The sequence below is a fragment of the Mauremys mutica genome, chromosome 8, assembly GCF_020497125.1.
Source record: "Mauremys mutica isolate MM-2020 ecotype Southern chromosome 8, ASM2049712v1, whole genome shotgun sequence".
NCBI classification, from domain to species: domain Eukaryota; kingdom Metazoa; phylum Chordata; order Testudines; family Geoemydidae; genus Mauremys; species Mauremys mutica.
The window spans coordinates 45,577,051-45,600,374 of record NC_059079.1 but is presented as its reverse complement, the minus strand read 5'-3'; the positions used below and the strand labels follow the sequence as shown (position 1 = coordinate 45,600,374).

The 23,324-nt window shown below is 44.9% G+C and overlaps 1 long non-coding RNA gene across 1 annotated transcript; it reads left to right on the top strand.

Annotated features, from left to right (window-relative positions):
• Positions 1-11,271: 11,271 nt before the first annotated feature.
• Positions 11,272-20,818, top strand: LOC123376731. Its single transcript, XR_006581913.1, has 3 exons — positions 11,272-11,432; positions 19,091-19,244; positions 20,682-20,818. It is a non-coding gene; the product is annotated as an uncharacterized LOC123376731 (long non-coding RNA).
• The last annotated feature ends 2,506 nt before the right edge of the window (positions 20,819-23,324 follow it).

The window sequence follows — 23,324 nt, the reverse complement described above, 5'->3', positions numbered from 1 at the left end:
TTCAAATGTTAAAAGAGAGATTTCCTGGTTTTGGGAACAGGGACGGCTCCAGGCACCAGCACGCCAAGTGCATGCCTGGGGCGGCAAGCCACGGGGGGCGCTCTGCCGGTCGCCGTGAGGGCGGCAGGCAAGTTGCCTTCGGCGGCATGCCTGCGGAGGGTCCATTGGTCCCGCGGCTTCAGCGGACCTCCTGCAGGCGTGCTGCCGAATCCGTGGGACCGGGGACCTCCCGTAGGCAAGCCGCCGAAGGCAGCCTGCCTGCCGTGCTTGTGGCGGCAAAATACTTAGACCCGCCCCTGTTTGGGAAAAATGAGAACCACGTGTACAAGAAGTGTTTGGTGGAATTTTCAAAAAATTCCCATTTAGAAAAATAATTGATGTAACTACCAGTTTTTATAAACCATATTTCTTCAGAACCAGGAACTACATACAATCACTAAACTGATATTCCAACATGCCTGACTATTCCTTTTGGCACAAGCATTTCAAATAAATGTGGTATAGTGAAATACTTTGGTTGCTGAAGTTGCTCCAAACTAAAAACTTTTCATTTGAATTGAAATGCCCTCTTTGTTAAGATTTCCAATTTGCTGAAGTTTTTCAAAGTTCTTGGATTCCATTTGCCCTTACTGAAATGTTTTTTCCAGTTTTTCAGAACTGCCAGCCAACCCACCAAATCAGTTCTTCACCCAGCTCCAATTCAATCATGTCGGACTATTTCATCTGGCACATGCATTTCAAAAAAGCAATGCGACTCTCTGAAAGATTTCAGTCTGCAATGTAAGAAACCTTGATACTCATCCCAGTGCTGCCAGATTTGATCTTGTACAAACTCCCACTTACTTTACCTGCAAACAAGAAGAAGAGCAGTCGAGATGCACAGCAACATAAACAGGTGAAGTACAAGAGGAGACAAGCAGATAGTTACCCAGATCAATGCCTCTTCCACAAGGCAACAGGGGATTTTTTGGTGTGGACACTCACTCAGGACTAGCCCAAACATGCACTGTTTACCATGTGCCAGTCTGAGTCCGAGCATTGTACTGTCTGGCCAAAAAACACTCGCTCCACAAAACTGAACTAAATAGCTAATATTTTGATGAATGCATTTTCAGAGATAGGTGCGGTAAACAAGCTGAGTACTGGGGGAGTTCAGGGATATGAGTTTTGTGTGGTCCCTCTCCATCATTTGTTCTGAACCAGTGCACACAAAAGCATTATAAGAACCTGCCATTTTAGAAAGCAGAGTCTTTTTCTGGGGGGGGTGAATGTAACTTGGAAATCCTTAAACGAATTTACACCAAATTTATCCATATGCTCTAGTCCTACACCTGAAATGTCACAGCAATTTTCAAGGTAAACTCCCTATACTTGTTGATTTTAGAGAACCTCAAAAAATTGACCAAAAAGAGAAATTCTGATTCAGGCTTAGATAGGAGCTGCCCTATAAGCAATGTTCAGAAGCCACAGGTGATCTGAACTTTTTGGTGATTACCCTCAACGTTGCAAACACTCTCCCTTCTTCTCTATGACATTCCCTAGGATCTCCTGGATCCCAAAATATATTTCCTCTCTCTCTTGCTTTATGACAGACCCCCTTCTCTTGCACATTTTAACGGGACGACGACTCACCGCTGCAGCGCCTCCTGCTGGTGTCCCTCCCGGACCCCAGTGCCCCTTCTTTTGGGGTTCTGCCCCCTGCAGTACCCCTCAGTCTCACTGGGACTCCCCTCCCCGGGGAACCCCCAAACCCCTATCCCCACCTTGCCTCAGCCTTGGGCTACTGCCAGTCACCATCTAGCCCCCACTCACTGAGGCGGACTGCAGTATATTTGCCACTCGTCATTAGCAAGGAGGGTTTGGACCTGCTGCCTCTGCCTACCCTTGTACCTTCTCAGCCTTTAACAAGGCCTGCAGCCTGGAGGTTTTCCAGAATGGAGCTCCCCAGCCTCCCCTCCCCAGCCTCTGGCCTTTCCCCAACCCTGCTCCACTTTAGGTACCCTGCTGAGCTCCCAGCAGCCAGGCCCATCTCCCTCAACAGTGAGAGAGAGAGAGACTTCCCGAGCTCCAGCCTAGCAGCCCCTTTATAGGGCCAGCTGCAGCCTGACTAGGGCGTGGCCCAGCTGCAGCGGCTTCCCCAATCATCCCAGGCTAATGGTTCCCCACCACAGCCCTCCCACAGGGCTATTTTAAGCCCTTCAGGGCACGAGTGGGGTTACTGCCCCGCTACACACATACATCAATTTTTGATTAACAAGTTGCTGGGTCTCTCTCTCTCTCTGAAGGTGGCAGGATTTTCAGTATACACTTGTATGGGCCCCACTGTTTTCCCCTCCTCAAAAGGTAACAGGATGAGGTATAGCTGGGCTGGCAGGTGCAGGAGACAGAACAGTGATGGTATATCTATAGTAGAGTTTTTACCTCAAATCAATTGATTACCAGTTAACTAAAGCTAGTAAAAGTCTATAAAAGCTAGTCTGAACTCTCCTCAAACTTTTGTCCCAGAATACTAACATGATTTGACCTTGGCATTAGTCTAGGCATCATTACCTCTGGTTAACCACAAACCTTTGGGAAGTGTCCAAACCACCCTTTATGCTTGCATTAAGTCCTGGAGTAAATTGGCAGTAAAAAACTCTAGCGAAGCCAAGTCCTGAGACATACGTTTTGGCTGTGGAGGATAGCATTATGCAAGCACAAGTGTTTATCAAACATTGATCAGAAGTTCATTGGCCAAACAGACACTTTGAATTCTGGCGAGAAACAGCACTGAATGTGGTAAATCATGTTTTGAAGGCTAGAGAGAGAAAAATTGTCATCATGGAGGCCTCTTGGGTAACTTATCCTGGGGTTTTGAGTGGAGTTAACCACTCTTCCACCTAAGATGGGGCCAACCAATGATCCTGCTGGATGAGGCTATCCAGCGAGGAAAAAACAGAGGCAAGACTATTTTTAGGGTACCTTTTCTAACCCCCTCCTCATGTGGGGTGAGCAGAGTGGATCCTAAAAAGGACTGCTCAGTCATTGGTGCAGCTGCCAAGATGCTCAACCCACCTCAATCCTCGAGCAAGATGACTGTATCACAAACCCACCTCCTATGTGTCGGTGTATGACTAGGAACTTCTGGATTTCACTGTCCTGTTCCCATTGCCACTCGCTGATCGCCACCGTACTTTTCCCCAAGTCAAATGTTATTTTCCCAAAAACTGGAAGATGCCTGTGCGGGACTTATTTTAAAGTAGGGAGACTGGTGCACCACAGTCACCACACTACCCTTGACAGATAGAAGACTTGAAACCAATGGCATGGACACCATGACGATTGGAGACCCTCTATCTGCTGCAGCCTTCATCCACTTTCACAGCCATTGTAACATTACACAATAGTTTCACCTCCATTGTGCAGTTATCCTCCGTCTGCTCTGCTGTTAGGGGCTTCTTGGATCACACTTTGTCTGGAACCCCGCCTTTGACCATTCTGCCATCGGTGACCCAAAGGGAGTATATGACTCCAGGCAGCATTGCTCTCGGGGTCATTGACACGCAAGCCTCTCCACCACTACAAGGTGGTGATCCATGGAGAGGACATTCTAGGTACACACATTGCAATAAGTTCTCATTTGCTCTCCCATTCAACTCTACCATCCGGTTTTCCAGTTCTTTCACTGACATAGCACATGGCTCTAAAAAAAGAAAAAGAAAAATATTGTTACATACTGCAGTTTACATGTTTATCCTACTGCAGCACAGAATCTTGTGAAATGCAGTTCTGCAGAAAATGAGGAATTTAAACAGCATGTTATATAAGCAAAAGAGAATAGTGGTCTTGGTAAACCCCAGGTAAGCACACTGAAATTATGATTTACACAAGAGATGAACTGGGTCCAGTGAAACACTAAAAAGCTCTCAAGGCCTAAGAAAACATTATGAAGTTTTACCTAAACAAACTGGTGCTTTTGTCAGATTCCATTGTTGCAGAAAGATCTGTTCTGTCCTTTCCTTTTGGCATTTGAATTCCACAGAGGAGCCAGATGTGTATTCTTTTTCAGATAAAGTAGCTACATCTCCATTCTCAACAATAGGTGGATGGATACAATTTTTTCCTGTTTCTAAAGAAAAAATGACAATTATAATAATCTTAGGTAAAAATGGTTCATTTTTGGCTTTTTATGACATATGAAAAATTCTCAGGCCTCCTTGTCTAGTGTTACTGAAGCCATGACAAGACACCCCATGTGCAGTGTATGTGCGTGTGTTAGAATTAGGCACAATATTAAGGGCGTAATTGGCCCCCGATTTGCTCACTAACATTATTCAACTACTACAGTTACAGTGGTCTAGTGTACCCCTGCACTCATTTGCTACACAATCTATTCTCATTCAGCCATAATCTGCTCATTGAGGGTTACAGTCACTCCAGTACTTCATGAATGCTTCTCCTCTGTATTGGATTATATTGTGTCATTTTGACAAATAAAGTATGCAGTATTTTGCAGAATTTTAAAATATCGTGCACACAATTTTTAATTTTTTGGTGCAGAATTTCCCCAGGAGTAATATCTATCTATGCACAATCAGTAAACAGAATATATATATAATTTTTTCTCCTTGTGCATCATTGTGACAACTGAGATCAGCTGGAGCACTGTTTCAGATAGTCGCTTGATGTGCACTTTTGATGGTTGGAGGCAGGACATTCTTGGATGTGGAGGGTGTACAACTATGGTGCTCACTCCCTGTGGTGGTAAGTCAGTGCTCTGTTGCTGATGTTCAGTGAATGGTGCAAGGCTCATCAATTCAGCCAAGTCTTTGTTTAATTGAAAGCACTTTTCTCCTTTTCTTTTCTCCCTTTTGCTGTCAGGTTATTTCAGTGACTGAGAGTTACGTAGTAATGTTCCCTGGTACTGTGGTGATAGATGAAGTATCAATTATTAAAACAGATGAAGTGTGCAAAGTCACAAGTAAGGCATTCATTAGTAAGCAGAATAATTTTACAAAATCTTAGCAATTTTCCCTACACCCAACAGTAACAATACTGTCTGTGCAGCTATTGCAGCTCTAGCATGTGAAAAGCCACTTGCTGTTGATTTTGGAGGGATTGTTAGTGGTGAGCAATCAGTGTATTGGGAGAGTGACAAAGTGCAGTACAAGTGAAATCCTGGATACACCCTGATGGGACCTGAATGGATCACATGCAGTGGGAAAATCTGGACACCCACACCACAATGTCTGGGTAAGAGGAACTGTTTCTTTGTTCTTTCAAATAGATTGGATCTCAGAAACAGACCAGACACATTTACAATGGTAGCTGGTGTTTTCTGTTGCGCTAAGCTACATTCACTCACAAATGCCTCCTGGGACTGTCCCCGTAAAATTTTATTCCCTGACTTCAGTAATCACTTCCCCTAGTCCTCTTACAACATGCAATAGTCTCTTTCTATCTGCACAGATACATTATACAAACTTTGCAAAAAAAATCTTGCTAATATTTTAGCTATAAAGCCTTTCAAAATAAACCTGGAAATACCTGTAGAAATTTCAATTAACCTATGAAGAAAAACTGAGCCAAGTTTAGTGCAAAATAACTATTTAAACTATGTAACAAAGAGGGTTAAGTCCTGCTTTCAGTACAAATTCCAACACCACCTTAACTATGGAGCCATGACCAGCACCTCCATAATAACGAGAGCATCCAACAGTTACAACGGCACTGCTATGGGTACCGACATGGCTCCACAGTATGCCAAAATTTTTATGGCTGATTTAGAACAACGCTTCCTCAGCTCTCATCCCCTAGCGCCCCTCCTCTACTTGCACTACATTGACGACATCTTCATCAAACGGACCCACGGGAAGGAGGCCCATGAAGAATTCCACCTGGATTTCAACAATTTCTACCCCACCATCAACCTCAGCTGGACCAGTCCACACAAGAAATCCACTTCCTGGACACTACAGTACAAATAAGTGATGGTCACATAAACACCATCCTATACTGGAAACCTACTGATTGCTATACTTACCTACATGCCTCCAGCTTCCATCCAGGACACATCACATGATCCACTGTGTACAGCCAAGACCTATGATACAACCAAATTTGCTTCAATCCCTCAGACAGAGACAAACAGCTACAAGATTTTTATCAAGAATTCTTAAAACTGCAATACCTACCTGGTGAAGTGAGAAAACAGATTGACAGAGTGAGACAGGTACCCAGAAGTCAACTACTACAGGACAGGACCAACAAGGAAAACAACAGAACACCACAGGCCATCACGTACAGTCCCCAGCTAAACCCTCTCCAGCACATCATCAATGATCTACAACCTATCCTGGAAAACAATCCCCCACTCTCACAGACCTTGGGAGGCAGGCCAGTCCTCACTTACAGACAGCTCCCCAGCCTGAAGCAAATACTCACCAGCAACTACACGCCACATCACAGAAACACTAACCAAGGAACCAATCCCTGTAACAAACCTCGTTGCCTACTCTGTCCCCATATCTTGTCTAGCAACATCATCAGAGGGTCCAACCACATCAGCCACATCAGGGACTCATTCACCTGCACATCTACTAATGTGATATATGCCATCATGTGCCAGCAATGCCCCTCTGCCACGTACATTGGCCAAACCGGATGAAGAATACGTAAAAGAATAAACGGACACAAATCAGACATCAGGAATAGTAATATACAAAAGCCAGTAGGAGAACACTTCAATCTTCCTGGACATTCTATATCAGATTTAAAAGTAGCCATACTTGAACAAAAAATGTCAGAAACAGACTTGAAAGAGAAACTGTAGAACTAAAATTCATTTGGAAATTTAACACCATTAATTTGGGCCTGAATAGAGTCTCGGGTGGCTGGCTCACTACAAAAGCAACTTTACCTCTCCTGGAATTGACACCCCCTCATCAATTATTGGGAGTGGACTATGTCCAAAGCTCAGTGGTTTGAGCATTAGCTTGCTAAACCCAGGGTTGTGAGTTCAATCCTTGAGGGGGTCATTTAGGGAACTGGGGTAAAAAATCGGTCTGGGGATTGGTCCTGCTTTGAGCAGGGGGTTGGACCTGAGGTCCCTTCCAACCCTGATATTCTATGATCTGAACTGACTGTCAACACTGGTTCTCTGCTTGTGAGATAACTCCCTTTTCTTTGTGTCAGTATAATAATGCCTGCATCTTTAATTTTCACTCCATGCATCTGAAGGAGTAGGTTTTTTACCCACAAAAGCTTATGCCCAAATAAATCTGTTAGTCTTTAAGGTGCCACCAGACTCCTTGGTTTTTTTTATTAGCTAGATTAACACTTATTCTAAACTGGACACCATCAAATTAGGCCTGAATAAAGACTGGGAGTGGATGGCTCACTACAAAAAGTAATTTTCCCACTGCTGATACTCACACTTTCTTGTCAACTATTGGAAATGGGCCACCTTGATTGCATTGGCCTCGTTAACACTACAAAAGTAATTTTCCCTCCCTTGGTATTCACCCCTTCTTGTCAACTGTTGAGATTAGGCCACTTCCACCTTAATTGAATTGGCTCATCAGCACTGACTCTCTCACTTGCTAAGGCAACTCCCATCTTTTCATGTGCTAGAATATATATGCTCCTTACTGTCTTTTTCACTCCATGCATCTGATGAGGTGGGTTTTAGTCCACGAAAGTTTATTCCCAAATACATTTGTTAGTCGCTAAGGTGCCACAAGGACTCCTTGTTTTTACTTATTCCAATGTCCACTGAAGTCAAAAGGAATCTTTCCGTCAATGAACATTAGATTGGGCACATATAAACCTACATGCTTCAGGGCATAAATCCAACTATAGGGGGTTGGAAAGAAATTTCCCCTATGGGCAAATTATTCTGTAATTGCCCTTTATGGGATTTCTTAAATCTTCCCCCTGAAGCACTGAGCACTGCCAGGTCAAATCATGCATGACAACTCCTAATCTCCTTTTGGAAACCACCTTATTGTTTCTGCTCACCGATTCGATGACTGAAACATTTCAGAAGGAGGTTAATGAGTAACAAATAGCAAAAACAAACAAAACACATATCAAGTGAATTTCATAACCATTTGTGTTCCAACTTGTAAAGCTTGCAGAATTTTAAGATGCTTTCACAAACTTTCTGAATATTTGTTAACAAAATGTAACAATACACATTCAACAGCAAACATGAACTCGGTTTTTATTTGAGAAAGTATTAATGAACCAGCTTTCAAAAATATTTGCCTAGCTTTAAGTATTTCATACGTGTGACTATTTCACAAAGAGCAATTAAGAGCCAGTTTGTAAAAGTATTTAGGCATCTAACTGCTTTTGGTTTCAGTGGGACTTAGGTCCATAAAGATTCAGATAAATTCCTACTTAAATACTCCAAAGCACATAGGCACTTAAGTCCCATTGAAACCAAAAAGAACTAGGCACCTAAATACCTTTGCAATCTGGCCTTAAGCCTTGACTGTTATAAGAAATCCAGACTCCACTAAAATCAATTGGAAAAACTCTCATTAACCTCCTTGGGTCCAGAATTTTACTCTATTTCCATTTCCTTCCCCACTCTATCAACCTTCTTCTCCTCTCTTCCACTATTTAAAAAAAAATTATAGTACTAGTGGGCATGGGAAAAAAATCAGGCTGAAAGATGAAGGTGAGCCTCCATCCTGGACTGAACCCAGACTCCCACTAGTGTACAGTGTAGTATCCTTTTAAATACTTCGTGAGCTCTCTAGTGAAGCTCACTTTGTTATCTTTTAGGAGCTACCAGAATTCAGTCAGAACATCAGTATCTTTGTAGTTAGGGCTTATATGCTTTTATATTTTTTGTAAACATGGCTATTTGGGATCCCCGCTGTGCTTGTGTGGTTTCTTCATGCTGTTTTTGGTTGAGTAAAGGATGACAGTCCCAATCCATGATCTCAGTATCAAATTGCAGTGTAGCCTGTTTTAAAAAACTGTTCAAGTAACTGACAAAAAATTAGTTGCTCAACAAGGGGTGATGTCCTAATGAAGGTACAAGATGACTGAACTCTACATGTCTGGGGATTCTTCAGGGTGGTCTTAAGACAGGAGATTGCCTAATAAGTACAGGTTTCACTATATATAGTTAGGTCCATTGAATATTTTAATCATTTTTAGTGCACAGTACAGAAAATCGAGGATACATGAATGACACTAAAGCTCAGCAATATCATTTCAGTGCTCCATAAAGTAAACCAAAGACTTTGGAGGCTAATGAACTGTTGCACTTGGCTCTGCATATTGCTCTCAACAAATGCTTTTGGAGACTGAGTATTAATCTCCTCCACCACCTCACCTTAAATATCAAGGTACAGAGAGAGAATTTGAGTGAGTTTTATGAAGAATATAGTCCAAATTATTGTAAGTGCTTCTTTTGCATTACATTGAATTTCTCTCCACTTAGTTGGCATGATCCAAAACCCATTAAAATCAATAGGATCTGCCATTGACTTCAAAAGGCATTAGATCAAGGGCAGTGGGATCTATCATTGTATTCACCCTAGCTTAGATCAGTCTTGTTCAGATACCATAATACTTAGATTTAAAACCTGTCCTAGCTCCTAGGAACCTTACTGACCTGGAGCCCATACAGCTGGATGGGAGTCAGTTGGCTCACTTGTTCAAGGAAACATGTGGGAGGGGAATTACTGGACAATATTGATCTTTTTGAACCACTAAGACTGCCTTTTAAATTAAAATTTGCATACATCTGTGATGCAATATTGACAGAGTGTGGGGACAGCAGTGAAGGGATTATAAACAAGAGGTCAGCCATTAAAAGACATTGGTAAGGACAGAGTCCAGGGCACAGCACTACACTACACCAGCACTTTAAAATTGCAGGCCAAACTTTTGAGGCACAGAGATGACGCAGCTTGGATATACTGCCATTCTGGTATTATGGGTGTGCTCCACTGCATTAGATAAGATGTTAAGATACAAATAAAATATAGACTTGTAAAAAGACCATGTTAAGGTATAGAGATAGCTGAAAGGAAAAGATTTTGAGCACATACCACCACCTAGGCCTATTGGGGTAGAAAAAGCTGATGGTGACTTAGTAGTACAACTGAGGGGCAAGGTAAAGCAGTGACACTGCTTCAAGGGCAGAGCCTCTTTTGAAGATGCTAACGGAGTAACTGTCATTTTGTATGTCTAACAGCTATACAGAAAATTCTTCCTCTCCAAATTTAGCTGTTAGTTAGTTTATACCAGCTGACTATGCCAGAAATGCACAATTCTTTGCATCACTGCTGCCCCCTTTCCATAATATTTCACATAGATTAAGCATCACTAAGTTATTGTGACATGGTCTTGACATGCTCATCTCACCCAGTTCCACCAACCACAGGTGAGTTCTATTAATTAGAGCTGGGTGAAATCATTCAACCAAAACTGCTTTCAGTGAAATATGCAGATTTAGCAACTCTGCAACATTTCATAAATTTGTGTTGATTTTGCCAAATTGTTTCAATAAAAAAAACCTTTAAAAATTCTCAAAAAAATTAAATCATTTCTCTGGACTTTTTTTTTTTTTGGTTACAATTTTTTATTCTAAAAAAAGAAAACCTTGTTTCAAATTTTTCTTGCATTTTACTTTAAAAATTAAAAGTGTTACAAAATGCTCAAAATTGAAATGAAACCATTTGTTCAACCCAAAACAATATTGGGGTATTTTTATTTGCTTCAAATTTGGGAGGGGGGACATTTTTAGCTCAATCCAAAACATTTTTCTTCAAATTTTTTTGTCACCAAGATGAAAAATCCATTATTTGCCTTACCTCTAGTGTTCATACAGCAACTTCTCTGCTACCACAACTGTGTGTGTTTGTCCATATGTTGCATGCTGCCTAACCATATTTGCATTAGTGCATTTTGGGAAAATCAGGGCAGCAAGCAGGATTCATTAGCAATGGTGACAGCTCAATTTAAAAAAAGTCATGTTATATAAACTGCTTTGCCTATTTTAATGTCTTAATTAACTTTCATTAGTAATTCCAGTGTTAGTTACCCATGAGAATGTTTTAATTTTAAACCTTTACTAGGAGAGTTTTCATTTCGTTTCACCCAGAAGACGTTCCTCAGCTTTTCTAAATGGCTCCAACCAAGTTTAAATCCTTTTTCATTCTCTTTAAATGTATTAAGCGGTGCTAAATAATATCAGCAGAATATACAACCAGAGATTTCAGATTACACGCAGTATGTCTGAGTTTATGTATTTACTTTGCTTTCAGCTATTTCATGTGGTAACATAGAAAATGGGAGGGTAAAGCCAAGTTTCTTCTTCCAGAGAAGAAAAAGAACATTTGAATGTAATGCCGGGTATATAGCAGAAAATGACAACAACAGAATTGAGTGTACTTCTTCAGGATGGTCTCCTATACCCAGATGCATTCGTAAGTGAGCTTTAAAAAAGGTTAATTTCCTCTATATTGTCCTTCAAAAGAGAGAGATACATTGCAGTTTTTATAGTACAAGATGTACTGATCTACTTACCCACTGTACATGGGCCGTATGCTGCTTATTTACTTTCATTATATACACCAGTCTTGGAACAGAGCAGTCACAAAGGACACTCAGTCAACCCCCTTTTCCAGAATTCTCAGCAAACCACCAATGCCAAGTTCCCAGGAAGCAACTCTGCAACACAGATCAGCTGTAATTACAGAGATGAAGGTAGAGGGCAAATTCTCTTACTGTTTTCCACAGCTCCCCCACCAAATCATCTGTTGAGAGAATGGGGGGTGCCAGTTAATAAAAAATTCTGGTAATTAAGCGCTATACTTACCAATGGAATACCAATTTTCAAAGAATTAGAATACAATAAAATGGATAAAGTATAGTAGTAGTAGTACTGAACTGCAGAGAGCGTGGCTTCTTGAAGCACTTAGGTATACAGGTAAAAGTTTTCTATACAGTAGGTTATCTTATGACACTATATATCACTATGGGCAGCGCATGGTGTACACCCAGATCACTAAAAATACACTTAATACTAAAACTCTACTGAACATAATTTAATCTTTGATGATTCAGAAGGCACTTCAGGATCTTGCAGTGCCTCAGAGTTATCATTATCAACATCAATTATCACTGTAGATACAGAAGGTGTAGGAGATTGCGTTGAATCTGTAATTACCATTTGACACACCCTGGAAGCTGCTTTTTTGAATAATTGTCCAGGAATGGGGAACCGCAGCCAATGGGAGCATCAGGGGAGGTACCCACAGGCGAGGGCAGCACGCAGAGCCTTCTGCTCCCCCCCCCCCCCTCAGGGGCCTCAGGGACATGGCACTGGCTGCTTTCGGGAGCAACATGGGGCCAAGGCAGACAGGGAGCCTGCACTGGCCCCTGTGGGTGCCAGTGCCACCCCGGCGCCACTCCAGGTAAGCAGTGCCAGGCCGGAGCCCACACCCCAACCCTCTCCTGCACCCCAACCTCCTGCCCTGAGCCCTCTGCCACACTCCTCCCTGTACCCCTATCCTGAGCCCCCTCCTGCACCCCAATCCCGTGCCCTGAGCACTCTCCTGCACCCCAAACCCCTGTTGAGCCCCCTCCAACACTCCACACCCCTCCTGCACCCCAACCCCCTGCTCTGAGCCCTCTGCCACACTCCTCCTACACCCCAAACCCCTGTTCTAAGCCCCCTCCAACACCCCACACCCCCTGCACCCCAACCCCCTGCTCTGAGTCCCCTCCCACACTCCTCCCTGCACCTCTATCTTGAGCCCCCTCCTGCATCCCAACCCCCTTTCCTGAGACCCCTCATGCACCCCGCACCCCTTCTCTGCCCCAACCCCTTTCCATGAACCCCTTCCTGCACACCGCACCTCCTCCCACACCCCAACCCTCTGCCCCAGTCCTACATTTATGTCCCTGCATGCAATTTCCCCACCCAGATGTGGCCCTCGGGCCAAAAAGTTTGCCCAGCCCTCGCTTACAGCCTTATCAGCAAATGGTGGATTCCACATCCATATGGAAGCATTCCCCAATACGGCAATTTCATAATTTCATAACATCAGCCAAAACTCATAAATTATCCAACCCACTTCTCCAAATTGTCACAATACCTGTTACAGAGTGACCAAAACTGATACAGTAATGATAGCAGAAAATTATATGCACTCAGTACATATGTGATTCTTTGAATATCATTACACTTCATTTTGTATGACTTTACATTAACCGGTTTTGATGCCTTTTAGGGATAATGCAATATATGTGTACACTAATAATATCACAAACACAATCTTAAAGGAAAATTAGGACTACACAAAAATTAGCCAACAATGTACAAAATTAGACAAAATAGTGCTATTATAAAAATAAAACTAATATAGCACCTACATTTTGGTGATTAGGTTGATAGCAAGATATTGTAGAATGGATTAAACAAAATAAAATATTGAATGAAATTTTCAAAGCCAGTGAGGGGATTTAGCCACATCATTCCCATTAATTTATGGGACGTTTATATGGCTAAAATCTGTCTAGATTTGAAAAATCTCAACCATAGATTTTAAATGAAAAAACAACATACTTTAGAATGCTGTTGTCATTGCATTTAACTTTAAGTACTACAGGTAATGTGCAGCATTACCTCATCTAGCATTATTGAACACATTCAATCCTAATCGGTCAAAAAAACTTGAATAAATCAAGCAACAATTTTAGAGGAGAGAGCTCCTTCTCTTCACTTTATCAGTATTATTGTTTATTATTTGTATTGCAATAGCCCCACTCAGAATCGGGGCTGTTTTATGCTAGGCACTGTAGAAACTTGTAGAAGGATAACAAACTCTAATAATTTAATGTACTTGGTAGTTACATTTGGATGCTCTTCCTGTTTTAAAAGGGAATTTGCTCATTAGTGAGAGTTTTCACTTTGCCTTCACTTAGGCCTGGTCCACACTAGGACTTTAATTCGAATTTAGCAGCGTTAATTCGAATTAACCGTGCACCCGTCCACACCAGGAAGCCATTTAATTCGACCTAGAGGGCTCTTTAGTTCGAATTCGGTACTCCACCCCGACGAGGGGAGTAGCGCTAAATTCGACATGGCTATGTTGAATTAGGCTAGGTGTGGATGCAAATCGAACTTACTAGCTCCGGGAGCTATCCCATACTCCACCACTCTGTTGACGCTCTGGACAGCAGTCCGAGCTCAGATGTTCTGATCAGCCATACAGGAAAAGCACCGGGAAAATTTGAATTCCTTTTCCTGTCTGGGCAGTTTGAATCTCATTTCCTGTGTGGACGTCGTGGCGAGCTCAGCAGCACTGGCAGCGATGCAGAGGTCTCCAGCAGAGGAGTCCATGCAATCTCAGAGTAGAAAGAGGGCCCCAGCATGGACTGACCGGGAAGTCTTGGATCTGATCGCTGTGTGGGGCGATGAGTCTGTGCTTTCGGAGCTGCGCTCCAAAAAACGGAATGCAAAGACCTACGAGAAGGTCTCCAAAGCCATGGCACTCAGAGGATACAGCCGGGATGCAACGCAGTGCCGCGTGAAAATCAAGGACCTGAGACAAGGCTACCAAAAAATCAAAGCGGCAAACGGACGCTCCGGAGCCCAGCCCCAGACATGCCGCTTCTACGAGGCACTGCATGCCATTCTCGGTGGGTCTGCCACCACTGCCCCACCAGTGACGGTGGACTCTGAGGATGGGATAGTGTCGAGGGGCAGTTTCTTGGCGATGTTCGCCGATGGGGAAGATGAGGAAGGGTTTGTGGAGGACGAGGCAGGCGACAGCGGTTACAATACTGCTTTCCCCGACAGCCAGGATCTCTTCATCACCCTCACAGAGATCCCCTACCAACCCTCCCCGGCCGTTAACCCGGACTCCGAATTAGGGGAAGGATCAGTCGGTAAGTGCTATAAACATGTAAACATGTATTTCTTAACAAAACAGGAATAAAAACTATATAAAAAGAAGGTCAATGCATATAGGTATCGAACAAAAATCCTCTTGGGACAGTTCAACGAAGCTCTCTGAGAGGTACTCGAAAAGCCTCCGCAGGAGGTTCCTGGGGAGAGGTGCCTTGTTGGGTGCTCCGTGGAAGCACACTCTTCCGCGCCAGGCCATCAGGAGGTATAATGGGAGCATCGCTTCGACCAGCATGGCAGCATAGGGCCCTGGTCTGTGCAGGGATTCACACAGCATTCGCTCTCTGTTTCTCCTGGAGACCCGCCTCAGGGTGATCTCGCTCGGCGACTGCTGCATCTAATTAGGGGAATTACTTTAATGTTACTATTGTGAATGCTTGACTTTTCCTTTGCATAAAAATGACCGTCGTTTAACAGCCACGTGTTGTAGGCTGCAGAGGAAAAGCATACAGGGATCTTTCCCGGGGACAGCCGCGAGGGGCTGGAACAGGGTCAGACTTTATGCTTTCCAGATTGCCTGCAGCAGGAGGGCCCTGCTATCCATTAACTGTTAAGCAGCCTAAAGTTTCCGGCTTACCAGGCCTGGCTGCTACGGATTCTGCTGTCCTGCCCCGCTTGTCCGAACTCCAGTGCAAGACCCCAGGCAATGAAAGCGAATGCCGAAAATTCGAACTTGTCCTGAGAGCACATGAGATTAGGTGCCCTGTATGGTCTTGTTCACAGAAACTGAGTAGACTGTGTTCAGTGTTCGCAAACATGTATCTTTGGAAGGAAATCACTTCCTTTTTCCCATCACACAGCTGCGGCTCTTTCCCGAACTGCCCTGGCATCCCCCTCACAGAGGCTGGCGCAGATTAGGCGGCGAAAGAAAAAGACTCGGGACGAGATGTTCTCTGAACTGATGGCCAGCTCCAGAGCCGAGGCGGCCCAGCAGAGCCAGTGGAGGGAGACCCTCTCTCAGCAGCAGCGCTCACACAGCGAACGGGAGGACAGGTGGCGGCAGGAAGACCAGCAGGTGACTCAAGCGCTCATGTACCAAACAGCTCTCATTCCCTAAAGTATGAGAATTGCTTGCCTTCCTGGCTCACCCGATCCCAAATCCCAGTTTCATCCCCCAACTGTGTAGTTGAGTATTAAAAATAGTTTGCTGTTCATTACTGTTTCCGTCATGTTTCTTTGCAGAAGACTTTGTGTGAAGGGTGGGGGAGGGGTTTGTTAATTGCATAGGACAGCCACCATTAACAGGGTACAGACATGGGGGCAGGATCAACAGCAGGTCACACACAGAGTGCAGTCACTAGGAACCTGGGTCACTCTGCGAGGTGTCTGCTGCCCCAGGTCAGTCTGGGAGGTGTATGTTGCCCCAGGGTCCGAGCGCCTGGCATCCACAAATGGCAAGGCAGGCTGCCCTTACCATGCCCTTCCACCCTAGCCATGAACCTCTCCGATGCCCTGAGCCCCAGCCAGAGCCATCATCCACCCACACCTACTCACCCTTCCCACACACCCCTCACCCCTTCCTGCAAACCCACCCCTTCCTGCACACCCTCCGGTAACCGTCCTCCCCCCAGAGACCGCTGTAGGAGCAGGAGCCTGTCAGTCCTCGAGTGTAGAAGCGGTCTGTACATCACTGCACACCGTACCCAACACAGTCTGCGTCCCTGTTGTAACCCTTGAACGAGAATTCGTTAGTAAAGAAAACTTTGTTAATTAAAAATGTTCCAATAACTTTATTTTTAAACGTCTGTTGGAAGGGGGGAAACCTGGTGAACGGGGTATGTAACCGCTGAAAAAAGACAATAGTAACTGAAACAGGGGCAGGTTCAGCTTCTCTGTAGAGAGACTGGACAGTCATAGGTTACCCTGCTCTCTGAGGAACCTAGCTTTCAAAGCCTCCCGGATGCACAGCGCTTCCCGCTGGGCTCTTCTAATCGCACGGGTGTCTGGCTGAGCGTAATCAGCAGCCAGCCGATTTGCCTCAACCTCCCATCCCGCCATAAAGGTCTCCCCCTTGCTCTCACAGAGATTGTGGAGCACACAGCAAGCTGCAATAACAATGGGGATATTGATTTCGCTGAGATCCGAGCGAGTGAGTAAGCTCCTCCATCTCCCCTTGAGACGTCCGAAAGCACACTCCACCACCATTCTGCACTTGCTCAGCCGGTAGTTGAAGAGCTCCTTGTCACTGTCCAGGGCGACTGTATAGGGCTTCATGAGCCAGGGCATTAGCGGGTAGGCTGGGTCCCCGAGGATCACTGTAGGCATCTCCACATCCCCAACACTTACTTTGTGTTCCGGGAAGAAACTACCTTCCTGCAGACGTCTAAACAGACCAGAATTCCTGAACACACGCGCGTCATGAATCTTGCCCGGCCACCCGACGTAGATGTTGGTAAAACGTCCCTTATGGTCCACCAGTGCTTGCAGCACCATTGAAAAGTAGCCCTTTCGGTTAATATACTGGCTGGCCTGGTGGGCTGGTTCCAGGATAGGGATGTGAGTGCCATCTATAGCCCCACCGCAGTTTGGGAATCCCATAGTGGCGAAGCCATCTATGACGACCTGGACGTTTCCCAGGGTCACCACCTTTGAGAGCAGTAGGTCAACGATTGCGTGGGCTACTTGCATCACAGCAACCCCCACGGTAGCTTTGCCCACGCCAAAGTGGTTCGCTACTGACCGGTAGCTGTCTGGCGTTGCAAGTTTCCAGAGGGCTATGGCCACTCGCTTCTGCACACTCAGGGCTGCTCGCATCTGGGTGTCCTGGCGCTTCAGGGCAGGGGCCAGCAAGTCACACAGTTCAAGGAAAGTGCCCTTACGCATCCTGAAGTTTCGCAGCCACTGTGATTCATCCCAGACCTGCAGCACTATGCGGTCCCACCAGTCCGTGCTTGTTTCCCGGGCCCAGAATCGCCGTCCCATAGCATGAACGTGACCCATTGCCACCATAATCTCCACGGCGCGGCGTACCGTGCTTTGTGAGAGGTCTGTGCCACTCTCACACTTCACGTCCTCACCGCGCTGCCGGAGCCTCCTCGCCCGATTTCTCAGCAGCTGACTGAGAAAGAGGTGTTCGATAAGGTGCAAGGAGTTGACAACGGCCATAAGTGCAGCGATGATCGCAGCGGGCTCCATGCTCGCAGTGCTGTGGTGTCTGCGCTGTCACTGACCAGAAAAGTGCGCGAACAGAGTTCCCGCCGGCGCTTTCAAGGAGAGAGGGCGGGAGTGACGGTTGAATGATGACAGTTACCCAAAACCACCCTCGACACATTTTTTCCCCCAGAAGGCATTGGGGGCTCTACCCAGCATTCCAATGGGAAGCGGGGACTGCGGGAACTGTGGGATAGCTGCCCAGAATGCACCGCTTCCAATGTCGACGCTTGCCCCGTTAGTGTGGACTCACAAAGTCGAATTAGTGTCCTTAGTGTGGATACACAAATTCGAATTCATCAGGTCGAATCCACAAATTCGACCTAAGTTAAATCGAACTACTCCTGTAGTGTAGACATACCCTTAGTCAAGCCAAAGTTACAAGACACAGATAACATCCAGTTTATGCTATAAATTGCAACCATGGTCGTATTCAGTTTAGAGAGCAACCATGTTTTAATCAAGGACCCTGACAATTTTAAGAGTTAACAGAATTTTTTTCAGCTCATGTTTCCAGTACTTTCATATGAACTATAATTAACTTTGATTTTCTGTCAGTGACTTAATTAGATCTAGAGTATCTGGGGTCATGTTTTCAGAAACACCCAGATGAGTTAAAGCCTAAGGCCCAATTTCAAAGTGACTTTGACACCTCAGATCCTAACTACCACTGAAAGCCAATGGGACTCTGGGTCCTGAGTGTGTAAGTCACTGTAGAAAGTCCAGGTGCTTTAAAAAGTTTTAACCGTGTTCAAAAAATGCTTAAAGTTTAAAAAAAAAAATTGGGTGACACTTCAAAAAATTTCATTTAAACTTGTCATAAAATCACAAGTTTTTTTCACAAAATATTTTGTGCTTTTTGAGAAAACAGATGTCAAACACTTATTTTTCTAGATCGACCACCTCTACTAATGATGCAGTGCTATTATGGTAGTACAATATGTTGTGTACAATATACCATGTATTCCTGTGTATTATCTGCAATAGTCTTTTTGATTATGTTGTTCTGTTTTTGTTCAGCAATACAATGTGGAAGGGTAGAAAATGGGAAAATAGTGGACAAACTTGAAAAAAAAAAAAACCTTTCGATGTAATCATGGATATAAATCTGAAAATGGAATTAATGAAACTACCTGTACCTCTGAAGGCTGGTCTCCAGTACCTATATGTATTGGTAAGAAAGCTTTCATTTAAGATTAACTTCTGCTAGTTCTTTTTCCCCCAGACACTGTGTTTATTTGAAAAACTATGTTTTAATAATCAATCAGTCAGTTGTATAAATAATGTGGAATGTAATGTGTTCTTAAAACAGATACCAAACTCTCCAGGTTGGTAATACAAAACCAGGTAAAATTTCTCACAGTACCTAAAATGAAGGAGAACCAGAGCTCGAATCCTAAAAAAAAAAAGTGCCAGAACACACAATTTCAACAGCAAGAATATCTTATAATAGTAATGTACGTTTTTATTGCACACCTGAAAGATATTCTTCATTGTCTACCCAAATACGATATCAGTTTGCTGTTTGTGCTGTCTCTTCAGGTATCTTTTTCCATGATTTTGTGTCTTCTGTTGATCGATGCTTTGCAAGCCACTTCTTCACATATGGACAAGCCTGGCCATCACACACTTTGACACCCTTTTTCTGACAGCATTATATATTTATGAATTAGACAATTTATCATGTGTCTTTTTGATAAACTGACGCTGGCAAAAAGCTGGAATTAGCACTCTAATGAAAATTCCCATATTTTAGCATGGATAATCATTGGTTTCTTTTCAATTATCAGAAATACTGGAATGCTATTCTGCCTCCCCCAAGAAAAGGGTTAGACTGGTGTTCTGCATCAACACAAGTGTTGAGGAGGACTTACCTCTCTAAGCAATTACCCCAAACTGAGAGGCAAGAAGGCATTCTTCCTACCTTAAAATATAGCTGATATTCATTCAGAGCCTGATCCTGTACTCACTGAAGTCAGTGTCAAAGCTCTCACTGACTCTAATGGTGCCGGATCTGGGCCTTAGAAATATAAGAAAGTGTGGTGATGTGGAAAGCTTATAAAGAACATGACCCTTTATTAGGAATATTCAAAGATAATGTTGTACGGTGGTGTAAATTAGATCACCATATCCTAGCTTAAACTTGTATTTAGATCCCCTTACACCTATTCTCATCACTTAATAATGTATCAACTTTAAGGTCAAGACATTAATTGCAAACAGAAACAATATTACTTCTTTTCTTATGTCAATTAACTGGAGCTTCTTATGATGTACATCAGTGAAAATAATGTTTTAACACAGGAAATGCGAGGAGCAGTGTTTCTTCAAGTTACCCATTGAACATTCATGAAGCTCTCACACGTCAGACTTTTATTTTAATCAATTTTGATGATGGAACTATCCCCCATTAATTATTATTTGTTTTGTTCTAGCCACAAAGACCCCAGTCAAGATCAGGGCCTCATTGTGTTTCTACAGCATCTAACATAAGACACAATTTTTACCCCAAAGAACTTAACACATAAAATTGATGTAACACTGTTGCTTCTTCAATTCTGTTCCCCCTCGACCCCCATCAGTAATAGGTTAACACATGTGTGTGTTGCAGTTCAAGAGTGTCCACATCCACCTGACATCGATTTGGCAGAAATTGTCAGTGGGGAGAAAGCAGAATATCAGGAGGGTGATGTTGTTCAGTACAGGTGCTACCCAGGATGTACTCTGGCAGGATCTGAAAGGATAACATGCAATGGAGAAAAATGGACACCTCCACCAAAGTGCTTGGGTAGGATAATGTTTTGGTTCTTAATTCGTTGGACTAAAGTAGGTGGGGCATAATGTTAGCGAGCTTATTCCTTCACTCTCATACTTCCCTGGTCCTTCTCACATGAACAGAGAGCAACAATACCCGAAGTCCGAAGTTGCAAACAATTCGATGTTTATTGGAGTGAACTTCCAGCAAGCTTAAATCCAAGTTCCTTTTTCCTTATTTTCAAATCCCAACTTACTTCCTGTTTGCCCCTAATTTATATAGCAGTGGTCCCCAATGTGGTGCCCACGGGCACAATGGCACCCTCTGGGGCATTTACTTGTGCCCGCCTGGTGCCCAGCAGGGGAGAGAAGCAGCGGCCCTGCGCCTGCCGGGGACAGAGAACTCAGGCTGCGGGCGCAGTGTTCTCTGTTCCCGGCAGGTGCGGGGCCTGCCTAGTGCCCCACAGGGGAGAGAAGCTGCGTCCCCGTGTCTGCCAGGGACAGAGAGCTCCGGGGCTGCAGGCTGAGGGTGCCAGTGTTCTCGGTCCCCGGCAGGCACGGGACCCGCCTAGTGCCCAGCAGGGGAGAGAATCCAGGCCCCCGCACCTGCTGGGGACAGAGGTACTCCGGGGCTGCGGGCGCCAGTGTTCTCTGTCCTCACAGCTTCTCTCTTCTCTCTGGATTTATATATTATGTAATATTAAATATGTTTTTTTGTATTATTTAATGTACAAATAAAAAATAAGCCTTGAAAAATTGTTGGCGCCCGCCACACTCTTCTGAAAACATGACTGTGCTACTGGTGACAAAAAGGTTGGGGACCACTGTTATATAGTAATATTCTTAGCTATACCTTAACCAATTATTCTACTAAAATTTACCTAACCAATCCTAACATACTGTAACATGATTAGCTAAAAAACGGTTACCCACCTTTTAGTAACTGTTGTTCTTCGAGATGTGTTGTTCATGTCCATTCAAAGTAGGTGTGTGCGCGCCGCGTGCACGCCAGCCGGAAGATTTTCCCTAGCAGCGTCCGTAGGGTCGGCCCAGGCGCCCCCTGGAGTGGCGCCACCACGGCGCCCTATATACGGGCCCGCCAATGCTCCACCCCCTCAGTTCCTTCTTGCCGGCTCTCCGACAGAGGGGTAGGAGGGTGGGTATTGGAATGGACATGAACAACACATCTCGAAGAACAACAGTTACTAAAATGTGGGTAACCATTTTTTCTTCTTCGAGTGATTGCTCATGTCCATTCAAAGTAGGTGACTCACAAGCCTAACCTTAGGAGGAGGGGTCAGAGATCACTGCTGACTGGAGGACTGCATGACCGAAGGCTGCATCATCCCTCGCCTGTTGCGTGATGGCGTAGTGAGCCGAGAATGTGTGAATGGAGGACCACGTGGCCGCCCTACAAATCTCCTGAGTCGGGACCTGAGCCAGGAACGCCGCAGAGGAGTCCTGCGCCCTGGTGGAGTGGGCCGTGACCGGAGGGACCAGGGTCTTAGCTATATGGTAGCATTCCCAGATGCAGGTTGCAATCCACGAAGAGATACGCTGAGAGGAGCCCGGGAGACCCTTCATCCTCTCTGCCACTGCGACGAAGAGCTGAGCTGAGCATCTGAAGGGCTTGGTACGCTCTATGTAAAAAGCCAAGGCCCGGCGGACATCCAGGGAGTGGAGCCTCCGCTCCTCATGGAGGAGTGTGGTTTCGGGTAAAACACCGGGAGAAATATATCTTGGCCCATGTGGAACTGGGATACGACCTTAGGTAGAAAGGCCAGGTGAGGTCTAAGTTGGACTTTGTCTTTGTAGAAGACAGTGTACGGGGGCTCAGATGTTAGCGCCCGAAGCTCCGACACCCGTCTGGCCGAGGTGATCACCACCAGGAAGGCGGTCATGTATGACAGGTATAGCAGGGAGCATGAAGTCAGAGGCTCAAAGGGAGGCCCTGAGAGGATGGAGAGAACCAGATTCAGGTCCCAAGCAGGGGTCGGTGGACGCACATGTGGGAAGAGCCTGTCCATACCCTTAAGGAAACACCCAACCAGCGGGTTCGCAAACACCGAGGCACCCCTTTCCCCCGGGTGGAAGGTGGATATGGCCGCCAAGTGAACGTGAATGGAGGAAAGGGAGAGGCCCAGATGTCTTAGGTGAAGCAAATAGTCTAGGACAATTGAGATTGGGACCACCAGCGGGTTGTGACCTCGCTGGCCCGACCATATGGAGAAGCGCTTCCATTTTGCCAAGTAGGTAGCCCTAGTGGATGGTTTCCTGCTACCCAGCAGCACCTGCCTAACTTGCTGGGAGCATTGTAACTCCGCCTGGTTCAGCCATGGAGCATCCATGCTGTGAGGTGAAGGAATTCGAGGTTCGGATGGCGGAGGGAGCCCCGGTCCTGTGTGATCAGGTCCGGTAGCAGGGGCAACGACAGGGGCGCCTGAACTGACATGTGCAGGAGAGATGTGTATCAATGCTGGTGCGGCCACGCCGGGGCTAT